The sequence below is a fragment of the Schistocerca gregaria genome, chromosome 3, assembly GCF_023897955.1.
Source record: "Schistocerca gregaria isolate iqSchGreg1 chromosome 3, iqSchGreg1.2, whole genome shotgun sequence".
Taxonomy (NCBI): domain Eukaryota; kingdom Metazoa; phylum Arthropoda; class Insecta; order Orthoptera; family Acrididae; genus Schistocerca; species Schistocerca gregaria.
This window is the reverse complement of record NC_064922.1, coordinates 559,262,449-559,274,853: the sequence shown is the minus strand read 5'-3', so window position 1 is coordinate 559,274,853 and position 12,405 is coordinate 559,262,449.

Genomic DNA, 12,405 nt, shown 5'->3' with positions numbered 1-12,405 from the left:
GAAAGTGTTCACATTAGTAAATGCATTTAATTTTATTATATAAAACCAATGCTGCAACATAGCTGGAAAACAGATATCAAATGAAATAAGCAACTATGAAAGGCAAAGCATATAATATCATTCAATAGTCATGTGACTTTTCATAAGTTAGTACAAATTCTCTCAACTCTCATAGAAAGACGCTTGTCATTATCAGGCGTGCAGATGTAAGTAAGTATCTCTCCAAGTAATGAGCGTGTCGTTTTTGTGTTGCTTTCTACAAAGGAATGTCAATAGCGAGGATGATGGCCTCTTTTTTTTTTGTGCCTCTGAAAGGCACACACTAATGGCTTATTTCCAGGTGGCTGTCGCGCAGCTGGGTGCCCAAGACGCATTACGTGCAGGTGGTCACTTAACTTTCTTACCGAAATATTTACGACACCAGTTTCCGCTCCAGTGGCAGTCTCATATAAAAATATTTTCACAGGTTGAGAATTTGCGTTACAAACGTGTAGAAAATAAAATCCTATAAATATAACAGAGTCCAAAAAATTTTCGTCGGCGTTGTAATACATTCACGCATTTACATGCATTTCATAACTCTTAAAAGTACGATTCTTGGTTTCCAACAACCTTTTTCACAAACCAGAGTCCCTAACCACTACTCATTATTCCTTACCTTATTCGTCGACATGTCTTCAATATTTCATCATAACAGATGCATAGAATAATCAAATAACTCATATACCATCAGCTTATTGATCATAAACATACCGCAACAGCGTAATACACATCGTCATCATAACATCATAAAACCTCAGCCTAATCTCAAAATCGTCGTAGCTTCCTCCAATAATTTCAAAACCTAAAAAAAAAATCTCTGCTCATGTCAAAAGTGTCATCTATATCAAACGTACTTTAAAAATCATGATCCCATACCAAATACATCATTCAAAGCTCTCATAGTATCACAATGGTTCCGAAAAAATATGAACATTTCACAAAGTACAGACAAAATACAATTTCATAAGTGTGAAGTTACCCAACCGTGTAATTGCGTAAACATCTGTCACTGATGTAGTAAAATAAATATTTGTCTCTCTCAGTTAAATGATCACATAGCTGTGTAATTCTGTGTTACAGAAATATGGTAACAATGGGTAAAGTTGTATAAGCAAATACCATATTAGGTAGGGCTCCTTGTGCTTGCCACACACATGGCACACAAAGTAAGCGTGTACCCCCTGAGGATTAATGTAATCATACCCTCAGGTGTTACAGATTACAGCAATGGAATGAAATGTATCAGGGAAAACCTTTATATCATTGTAGTTCAAAAATCTTTAAAAATAAATGTTTTAAGTACAAAATTAATCACTCAAATAGGTGTACTGTAGCGCTAAACTGTGCGTCAAGTTGTAAGATAATCTCTGTGGAAGTGTCGTAGTTATCGTCCTCCGAAAGCTAAGTTGTGCAGAAGTCAATGTACTTACCTCATGATAAACAAAAGTTAAATGCTTTGCGTATAGATATCTTAGTTATTACGCTTATTGCCGTGATGAAGAAAGTACTGTGCTGTAACATATTGTTGTCTACATCTACATCTACATCTACATGACTACTCTGCAATTCACATTTAAGTGCTTGGCAGAGGGTTCATCGAACCACAATCATACTATCTCCCTACCATTCCACTCCCGAACAGCGCGCGGGAAAAACGAACACCTAAACCTTTCCGTTCGAGCTATGATTTCTCTTATTTTATTTTGATGATCATTCCTACCTATGTAGGTTGGGCTCAACAAAATATTTTCGCATTCGGAAGAGAAAGTTGGTGACTGAAATTTCGTAAAAAGATCTCGCCGCGACGAAAAACGTCTATGCTGTAGTGACTTCCATCCCAACTCGTGTATCATATCTGCCACACTCTCTCCCCTATAACGTGATAATACAAAACGAGCTGCCCTTTTTTGCACCCTTTCGATGACCTCCGTCAATCCCACCTGGTAAGGATCCCACACTGCGCAGCAATATTCTAACAGAGGACGAACGAGTGTAGTGTAAGCTGTCTCTTTAGTGGACTTGTTGCATCTTCTAAGTGTCCTGCCAATGAAACGCAACCTTTGGCTCGCCTTCCCGACAATATTATCTATGTGGTCCTTCCAACTGAAGTTGTTCGTAATTTTAACACCCAGGTACTTAGTTGAATTGACAGCCTTGAGAATTGTACTATTTATCGAGTAATCGAATTCCAACGGATTTCTTTTGGAACTCATGTGGATCATCTCACACTTTTCGTTATTTAGCGTCAACTGCCACCTGACACACCATACAGCAATCTTTTCTAAATCGCTTTGCAACTGATACTGGTCTTCGGATGACCTTACTAGACGGTAAATTACAGCATCATCTGCGAACAGTCTAAGAGAACTGCTCAGATTGTCACCCAGGTCATTTATATAGATCAGGAACAGTAGAGGTCCCAGGACGCTTCCCTGGGGAACACCTGATATCACTTCAGTTTTACTCGATGATTTGCCGTCTATTACTACGAACTGCGACCTTCCTGACAGGAAATCACGAATCCAGTCGCACAACTGAGACGATACCCCATAGCTCCGCAGCTTGATTAGAAGTCGCTTATGAGGAACGGTGTCAAAAGCTTTCCGGAAATCTAGAAATACGGAATCAACTTGAGATCCCCTGTCGATAGCGGCCATTACTTCGTGCGAATAAAGAGCTAGCTGCGTTGCACAAGAGCGATGTTTTCTGAAGCCATGCTGATTACGTGTCAATAGATCGTTCCCTTCGAGGTGATTCATAATGTTTGAATACAGTATATGCTCCAAAACCCTACTGCAAACCGACGTCAATGATATAGGTCTGTAGTTAAATGGATTACTCCTACTACCCTTCTTGAACACTGGTGCGACCTGCGCAATTTTCCAATCTGTAGGTACAGATCTATCGGTGAGCGAGCGGTTGTATATGAGTGCTAAGTAGGGAGCTATAGTATCAGCGTAATCTGAAAGGAACCTAATCGGTATACAATCTGGACCTGAAGACTTACCCATATCAAGCGATTTGAGTTGCTTCGCAACCCCTAAGGTATCTACTTCTAAGAAACTCATGCTAGCAGATGTTCGTGTTTCAAATTCTGGAATATTCCATTCGTCTTCCCTGGTGAAGGAATTTCGGAAAACTGCGTTCAATAACTCCGCTTTAGCGGCACAGTCGTCGATAACAGTACCATCGGCACTGCGCAGCGAAGGTATTGACTGCGTCTTGCCGCTTGTGTACTTTACATACGACCAGAATTTCTTCGGATTTTCTACCAAATTTCGAGACAACGTTTCGTTGTGGAACCTATTAAAGGCATCTCGCATCGAAGTACGTGCCAAATTTCGCGCGTCTGTAAATTTTAGCCCATCTTCGGGATTTCGCGTTCTTCTGAACATCGCATGCTTTTTCCGTTGCCTCTGCAACAGCGTTCGGACCTTTTTTGTGTACCACGGGGGATCCGTTCCATCTCTTACCAATTTATGAGGTATGAATATCTCAATTGCTGTTGCTACTATATCTTTGAATGTGAGCCACATCTCGTCTACATTCGCATAGTCAGTTCGGAAGGAATGGAAATTGTCTTTTAGGAAGGCTTCTAGTGACACTTTATCCGCTTTTTTAAATAAAATTATTTTGCGTTTGTTTCTGATGGATTTGGAAGAAGTGGTATTGAGCCTAGCTACAATGACCTTGTGATCACTAATCCCTGTATCAGTCATGATGCTCTCTATCAGCTCTGGATTGTTTGTGGCTAAGAGGTCAAGTGTGTTTTCGCAACCATTTACAATTCGCGTGGGTTCGTGGACTAACTGCCCGAAATAATTTTCGGAGAAAGCATTTAGGACAATCTCGGAAGACGTTTTCTGCCTACCACCGGTTTTGAACAAGTATTTTCGCCAACATACCGAGGGTAGGTTGAAGTCCCCACCAACTATAACCGTATGAGTGGGGTATTTATTTGTTACGAGACTCAAACTTTCTCTGAACTGTTCCGCAACTGTATCATCGGAGTCTGGGGGTCGGTAGAAGGAGCCAATTATTAACTTAATTTGGCTGTTAAGTATAACCTCCACCCATACCAATTCGCACGGAGTATCTACTTCGACTTCACTACAAGATAAACCACTACTGACAGACACAAACACTCCACCACCAATTCTGCCTAATCTATCTTTCCTGAACACCGTCTGAGACTTCGTAAAAATTTCTGCAGAACTTATTTCAGGCTTTAGCGAGCTTTCTGTACCTATAACGATATCAGCTTCTGTGCTTTCTATTAGCGTTTGAAGCTCAGGGACTTTTCCAGCGCAACTACAACAGTTTACAACTATAATTCCGACTGTTCCTTGATCCAAGCACGTCCTGTAATTGCCAAGCACCCTTTGACATTGCAGCCCATCCCGCACTTTCCCGAGGCCTTCTAACCTAAAAAACCGCCCAGTCCACGCCACACAGCCTCCGCTACCCGTGTAGCCGCCAGCTGAGTGTAGTGAACTCCTGACCTATTCAGCGGAACCCGAAACCCCACCACCCTATGGCGCAAGTCAAGGAATCTGCAGCCAATACGGTCGCAAAACCGTCTGAGCCTCTGATTCATACCCTCCACCCGGCTCTGCACCAAAGGTCCGCAGTCGGTTCTGTCAACGATGCTGCAGATGGTGAGCTCTGCCTTCATCTCGTAAGCAAGACCGGCAGCCTTCACCAAATCAGATAGCCGCTGGAATCCAGAGAGAATTTCCTCAGATCCAAAGCGACACACGTCATTAGTGCCGACATGTGCCACCACCTGCAGCTGGCTGCACCCTGTGCTCTTCATGGCATCCGGAAGGACCCTTTCCACATCAGGAATGACTCCTCCCGGAATGCACACGGAGTGCACACTGGATTTCTTCCCCTCCTTAGCCGCCGTATCCCTAAGGGGCCCCATTACGCGCCATTACGGAAAAGGCTGTCTAATTGTAGCTATACCACAAAAGTTACTAGTAAAACATGTTTTACTTTCCAGAATAATTCAGAAAAACTGTGCAGATATAAAACAGATACACCGCAAAACCAACATTGTAAATTGTCACTCATTAGTAGCGTCGTGATAAAATCGTATAGTTGTCACATAAACTAACCACTGTGTCATCTGGTATCTCACAGAAAGTACTTTAAATCCAGAATGTATCTTCAAGTAAACCAAAATGTTGCATAAAAATCTCATTAGCAGTACCAGTATATGTCCTAAATATGTAAGCCTGATAGTCGTTACGTAATAGTGCAACTAACAAGCAAGAATGTACAAGTACAACACTGTGTCGTCTGTTCACTATAACAATGCATTCGTAGTTTCTGTTTAAAAATGTTCCCTAGGTTCTAGACTGGATATTTAACTTCAAACATTGTTGCATATTAACAGTTGCTTAAGTCTGACAAAGCATACTAGGAATGTGAAGTGAAAAGTTTTATGGCAAAGACAAAAGTTAAAAAGCAGATTATCTTTCAATAAACGGTTTTATATGTGAAATGTGGTGTAAACCTTTACTCTTCCTAGTACTTGTCGGTCACGTGGTGGAGACTTTCTCCCTGAATCGTAACTGCGCGCTGGACCGTTGCGTCTAAAGTTTTTCTGTCTCCCCTGATAATATTTATTTTGGTTCCCATATTGTCTGTTTCTCTGATTGTCCCTGTGATAGTCATTACTGCGGAGAGGTGATCTTTCCCTGTAATTATTACTACTCTGCCAACGGTTGTCATAGGGGTGGTGTCTGGTTTGGTCACGATTTGTGTTGTGAGAATAGCCTTGTCGTGTCCAGTTATTATTTCTTTAATCGCGGATTTGCGACGGATGTGACCTGTAATTGTTGTGTTCCTGTTTTCGCGTTCCGCGATTGTCAGTGTCAATTTCTAATTCTTGTAAGAGTCCCTGAAAAGCTTCGAAGTCGTCTTTGCAACGTCCTGCCAAAATAATATGCCGTAAATATTCAGGTAATTTTATTAAGCAAATGCGGATGAGTTCTGAGGGGCTGTATGGGTTTGACAGGGACTGATTCTTGTGCAACATGTCTTCAAAATATTTCACAAAACTGGAAAATTCAGATTGTTCGAAATGTTTCATCATTATGATACCATGTTTCACTCGGTCTTGTGTAGCTTGAGACCAATATGCTGAGAGGAAGGCATGGTAAAATTCTCCTTCACTGTGGCAATCGTGAATGACCGATCGTGTTATTACAGCTGGTTCATTCTCTAAGTAGCCACACATAAATTCTGATCTGTGTTCTAATGACCAGTTGGGAGGAAAACAATGAGAGAATTGATGAAGCCACGCTTGTGGATGAATGTCGTTGCCAGAATTCTTAAATGTTTTGAATTTACGTGTAGTAATGAACAGCTTATAGTCAAAATCATCATGTCGGTGAGTCGCATGTCGGTCATTGTTACCTCGTTTCGGCGGTTTCATCTCAAAATTCGGTGTACCTTACCAATTTCTTTCATAATTTCCGAAGTGCCCTGTGTTATTATTTTGTGGCTGTTCCGTATTTCTATGTCCCTCTTCCCGTATTGGAGCGCGAGTGTCCTCTGAAATACGTAATTCTTGTATTACCTGTGTCAGCTGATCTTGTACTTCCCGGATTTCTCTTTGGTGTTGCGTATTAATTTGATTCTGATTTTGTTTGAATTTCCTAATTTGTTCGCGCTCTTCTGTGTCATTAAAGACTACCGGTTTTGTGTCATTCAGATTATCATCTACCTTCGTAGATAAATTATTTAGCTGATCCGAAAGTTCCAACTACTTTCTCTGATAATGAACTAATTTCCTTCATGTGTCTTTCTGAACCAATTTTCAGAGTATCTACTGTGTGCTTTAAGTTTTCTTGAGTTTTTGCAAGTTGCGTAACCGAATCGGTGATGCAACTGAGTCAATTTTAGCTTGTAAGGTCTCATGATTTTCATGAACAATAGTTTGCAGTTCTTTTGTGGCTGCTTCGTGATTCTGTAATGCATTTTCATGCCGCGAAAAAATAGGTTGAAAATGCTCACAAATATGTGTTTTTACGTCATTACAGACTTTTTGACATTTCGATTCAATGTTTTGTAACTCAGTAGTTAAATCTTCACGTGTTTGTTCAAGTGTGGCGTCTAACTTTTGAAGCAATTGCTGTGTTTGTCTCTGATTTTGTTCCATTGTGTCTAACTGTTGCTGTGTTTGTCTCTGATTTTGTTCTATTGTGTCTAACTTTTGAAGCTTTAGGTGCATTTGTCTCTGATTTTGTTCCATTGTGTCTAACTTTTGAAGATTTTGTTCCATTGTGTCTAACTTTTGAAGCTTTTGTCCCATTTGTTGCATTAATTGTAATAACAATGCACTAGTGTCTGAAACATGTTCCTCAGTGCTATTCGGCAATGCATTTGAACCGGCAATATTCGCAGTTTGAAAAGCAGAAAATGTGTCTTGACTTATTTGAGAAAACGGTGAGGACGCAAAACCTGAATCTACAGTATTTGCAAGATTGTGTCCTGTCATTTCGGAATCCTGAGGCGAGCTGTTGCCGACCGATCGATAGATAATGCTTCCCTGTTCACTAATTGTTTCACTGCCTACACCATTTTTTGCAGGCCGCTCCATTTCTCTATGCACAATTACCAAATTACTACTTTGAACATTAGTTAATTCATTACTCGGTGGCGCTAACACACTGCTTTCGTCTTCACTGTCATTTCTCAGTTTACTTTGGAGCCTAGTATTACGTTTTTCACACGCCATTATTGTCATAATATTTCACACAGAAAAGCACAATTTAATGAGCAAAACTAAGAGAACACATTAACGTAGCACTGAAAATAATATCTCGTTAATTGCAAGCGCAGCTGCGAAATACTTTCTGCAAATCTACATGCATGCCACAACTGTTTTACTGTACAACAATGAAAAACTACAACTGCAAAGGAAATTCTCTCTATAATTACGCGCTAGCAATAAACAAAAGCTACACTAATTACACAAACTACAAGAAAAAATCAGAAGATTCCAGTGAGGTATCCTCGGCTAAGGGTCGACATATGAAACGTCCCCTTAGAAAAATTATACAAGACTGTGCTTAAACTGACACAGATTATTTTTAGCGCAACGCAATCTGACTTTCAAAAATCCCTACAAAAAAAATGGCCCTGACTAACTTTAACCTATACGTTTCACAAATCGCTTACCTCACAAAAATCTTGGTTACTCGAACTACTGCAATACAGCGATCGCCACTATTGCCAGCTAAATAAAAGATTCAAACTACGGAAGGCACTAACTACTGATAGGGATAGTTAGCAAATGAAAGATTTTAATAGAGAACAAACAATGTATTTACCTTAATATCATCAAAAATCATAACATATATAGCAGTTCATGACATCCAGTCTTACAAATTTCAAAACCCCGCCATTTCTCTCCCCACATCCACCACTGCTGGCGGCTCACCTCCAACTGCGCAACGCTACGCGCTGTTCACATCCATCTGCCCAACGCTACAATGGCGAGTATTACAACAATGCCAACCAGCCGCAGACTGCATACAGCACAGCCAGTGATCTTCATACAGAGCGCTACGTGGCGTTACCAATATAAAAACCTAAACAGCGTACTTTCAGAGACAAGAGATGACCAATCAGATGACGATGATCTTGGGGTTTCCGTTCTCCCACACGAAAAACAGAGGTAACGTCCTTACACGTAACATTTGTACAATTTTTTTTTACCTTGCTAATGTTGAAAATCTGATTGTGTGTAAATTTCATTTAGGTTGGAACCGTGGTCATGGTAAGTTTTTAAGTGATGTCACGGCCGTTTGACGGTAATAATTTTTATGTTACTGTTTTACGATCCAGAGTTCGGCCATAGGTCATTTTGAAGTACAGTAACTTACTTGTATGTCAAAAGATATCGGACTGGTATGAAATACAGCGAAATCTGAACCGTATAACAATAAAATAAAAATTATTGCAGTCCAATGACTGCAACATCATTAAATAAAACATTTATGTGTGTGTTTGTGTAAGGTGACAAACACTGGTAGCGCATGTGAAAAGATATTCCATCAAGGGAGACATCGGTCAGCAAAATGCTGCCCTTACAGGAATGATGCAGTGAACTGCTGCATTGTTAGGCTCTGAAGGAGCCGAATATTGCCGCGGGCTGTCACCCCGCTCTCCCCGCCACGGGCAACTGCGCTGCCACCTGTCAGAGCTCTTCTCTCGACGTACGGAGTTATAGCTCGCTAGAGATCTGAACGTGCCCCAGAGTAGAGAATTTTTCCGCTTGTATTATGGAACTGAATATAGAGTACAAGTTACTATTCGTGTGTGGTAATTTGTAAACCATCGCTTTGAACTCTACTATTTTAAACTGGTTGATTTGCGTGTACCGTGATTACGAAACCGAGGTAGTTTTCGCATATCTCTGATGGCTATTTAGTTTGGGAATTCATTTTCATAACACTCTCAACGTAACTTATTGCATTTGATAAGAGTATATTCTGTTTATGTTACACTTGAATATCATAGGATTATTTCCCATTTATTTAAGATGTCCCTTCTTGAATAAACATTATTCAGCTTAATTTTGTATCTGTCTATGCCAGTTACATAAGTTAGGAAAGAACTTTTGTTTTTAAACTATTCATTTAACTTTTACTTTGAATTTCTGTGTATTTTATTAACTCGCAATTCTAGTCAATGCAGAGACTATTTGACTGCAGGATCACAGCAATAGGTTATCATTTACAGCGAATTTCATGCAGGGAATGAAAGCAGACGTGCATGACTCGACCATATGATTACATTGAGCTACTCCTTTTAAATAGAGCCGAAGTACCTAAAGTACGAGTAACTGCGGGTGTTCTATATTGGTGCAGCGTGCCACAAGGGTGCAGCAGCGACCGGACGCTCGCTGCAGGTAAGGATTTTTCTCCCCGCCCGTCCACACAATGCATGGCCGAACTGCTCGGGACACCAGGGACGGGCCGCGCAGCGCACACGCTTCTGTGTAACTGTGTTTGTCAATGTGGTCTACAAATACAACAAACTTTATTAATCAAGTATGTACTTTAATTTCAACTGCCCTTCCTTTGCAACGAATGATATGCATTCGTTTGGTCTGTGGAAGGAGCGAGGCAGCACAGAATCTACCGCGCGTTTTGCGGCTGCCTACATTTTGGTCCGCCCGACGCGGATATAACTAGTCGAACATTTTCCCGTAGAAAATTTATGTGCTTTGATTTGCCAGAGCTCTCCACGGTACAAACGCCGCGAGAATCGTGATGTGAAGTGCACCTCAAGCCAGCAGACGTCGTAACACAGCCAGGCATTTCCAACACGACACCAGTGCATCAGTGAGCTGCAGCCCAGCCAGCGCTCTACACGTACCGTCGTCCTGCTCTGTGAGCAGCCTGGCTCTAGTCCCTTAATCTATTATCCTTTGTGCTAATCTCCTGAAACATGGATCCTGTGGAGAAACGAAATTTAGTTAAGAAAAGAGCAGTTATCAAGTCACGAGTGACTAGACTCTTCACATTTATTAATAGCATTCAAGAAGGATCCAATCTCAACGACATCAGAGTAAGGCAGTCTACTGCTAAATACAGACAAGGATGAATACAACGACATCCAAACACAGTTAGAGATTAACGATGTAGAAGAATCTCACGATGTGGACAGGGAGTCGTTTGAAGACTTGTGCTTAGATTTCGAATCACGGCTAGCGACACTGCGCCAGTCAACTGTCGTGTTATCACTCAAGTCTGCAAGTTCAAGGAGTGCACGTGAAATAAAGCTAGCAGCAATTTCTTTACCAAAATTCAATCGTAACATAGCAGAATTCACGCACTTCTTCGATACCTTTAAGGCATTAGGTTAGAGAATCCCCTCCCTAGGCCCGACAAGACGCCTCCTGAGACGAGACAAGGCAGCAGTAGGCAAAAAGCAACAGACAATGACAATATTAATGTGGTAATAGTAAACTGCATATTGCAGGAGCGTCTATAGAAAGGTCCCAGAACTGCTCTCATTAATAAACGATGCCCACACAGTACTAGGGACGGAAAGTTGGCTGAAATCAGATGTAAACAGTAATGAAATTCTAAACTCAGATTGGAATGTATACCGCAGAGACAGGCTGGACAGTGAAGGGGGAGGCGTGTTTATAGCTATAAGAAGTGCAATAGTATCGAAGAAAATTGACGGAGATCCGAAATGTGAAACAATTTCGGTGGAGGTCACGGTTAAAACAGGCTCAAAAATGGTAATTGGATGTCTCTATAGGCCCCTGGCTCAGCAGCTGCTGTGGCAGAAAACCTGAAGGAAAATTCGGAAAATATTTCGAGTAGATTCCCGGACCATGTTATAGTTTTGAGTGGAGATTTTAATTTGCCAGATGTAGACTGGGAGACTCAAACGTTTAGAACGAGTGGCAGGGACAAATAATCCAATGAAATTTTTTTAAGTGTATTATCTGAAGACTACCTTGAGCAATTAAACAGAGGACCGACTCAGGCGATAACATATTAGACCTCCTGGTGACAAACAGATCCGAACTATTTGAAACAGTTAACGCAGAACAGGGAATTAGCGATCATAAAGCGGTCACAGCATCTGTAATTTCAGCCGTAAATAGAATTATTAAAAAAGGTAGGAATATTTTTCTGTTTAGCAAAAGTGACAAAAAGCAGATTTCAGAGTACTTGACGGCTCAACACAAAAGTTTTGTCTCAAGTACAGATAGTGTTGAGGATCAGTGGACAAAGTTCAAAACCATCGTACAATATGCATTAGATGAGTATGTGCAAATCAAGGTCGTAAGAGACGGAAAAGAGCCACCATGGTACAACAACAGACTTAGAAAAAAATGTTTAAATGTGTGTGAAATCTTATGGGACAACTGCTAAGGTCATCAGTCCCTAAGCTTACACACTACTTAACCTAAATTATCCTAAGGACAAACACACACACACACACACACACACACACACACACACACACACACATGCCCGAGGGAGGACTCGAACCTCCACCGGGACCAGCCGCACAGTCCATGACTTCAGCGCCTTAGCCCGCTCGGCTAATCCCACGCGGCACCGAGTTAGAAAACTGCTATAGAAGCAAAGGGAACTTCGCAGCAAACATAAACATAGCCAAAGCCTTGCACACAAACAAAAATTACACGAAGCGAAATGTAGTGTCAGGAGGGCTATGCGATAGGCGTTCAAAGAATTCGAAAGTAAAGTTGTATATATTGACTTGGCAGAAAATCCTAAGAAATTCTGGTATCATGTCAAAGCGGTAGGTGGATCAAAACAAAATGTCCAGACACTCAGTGACCAAATTGGTACTGAA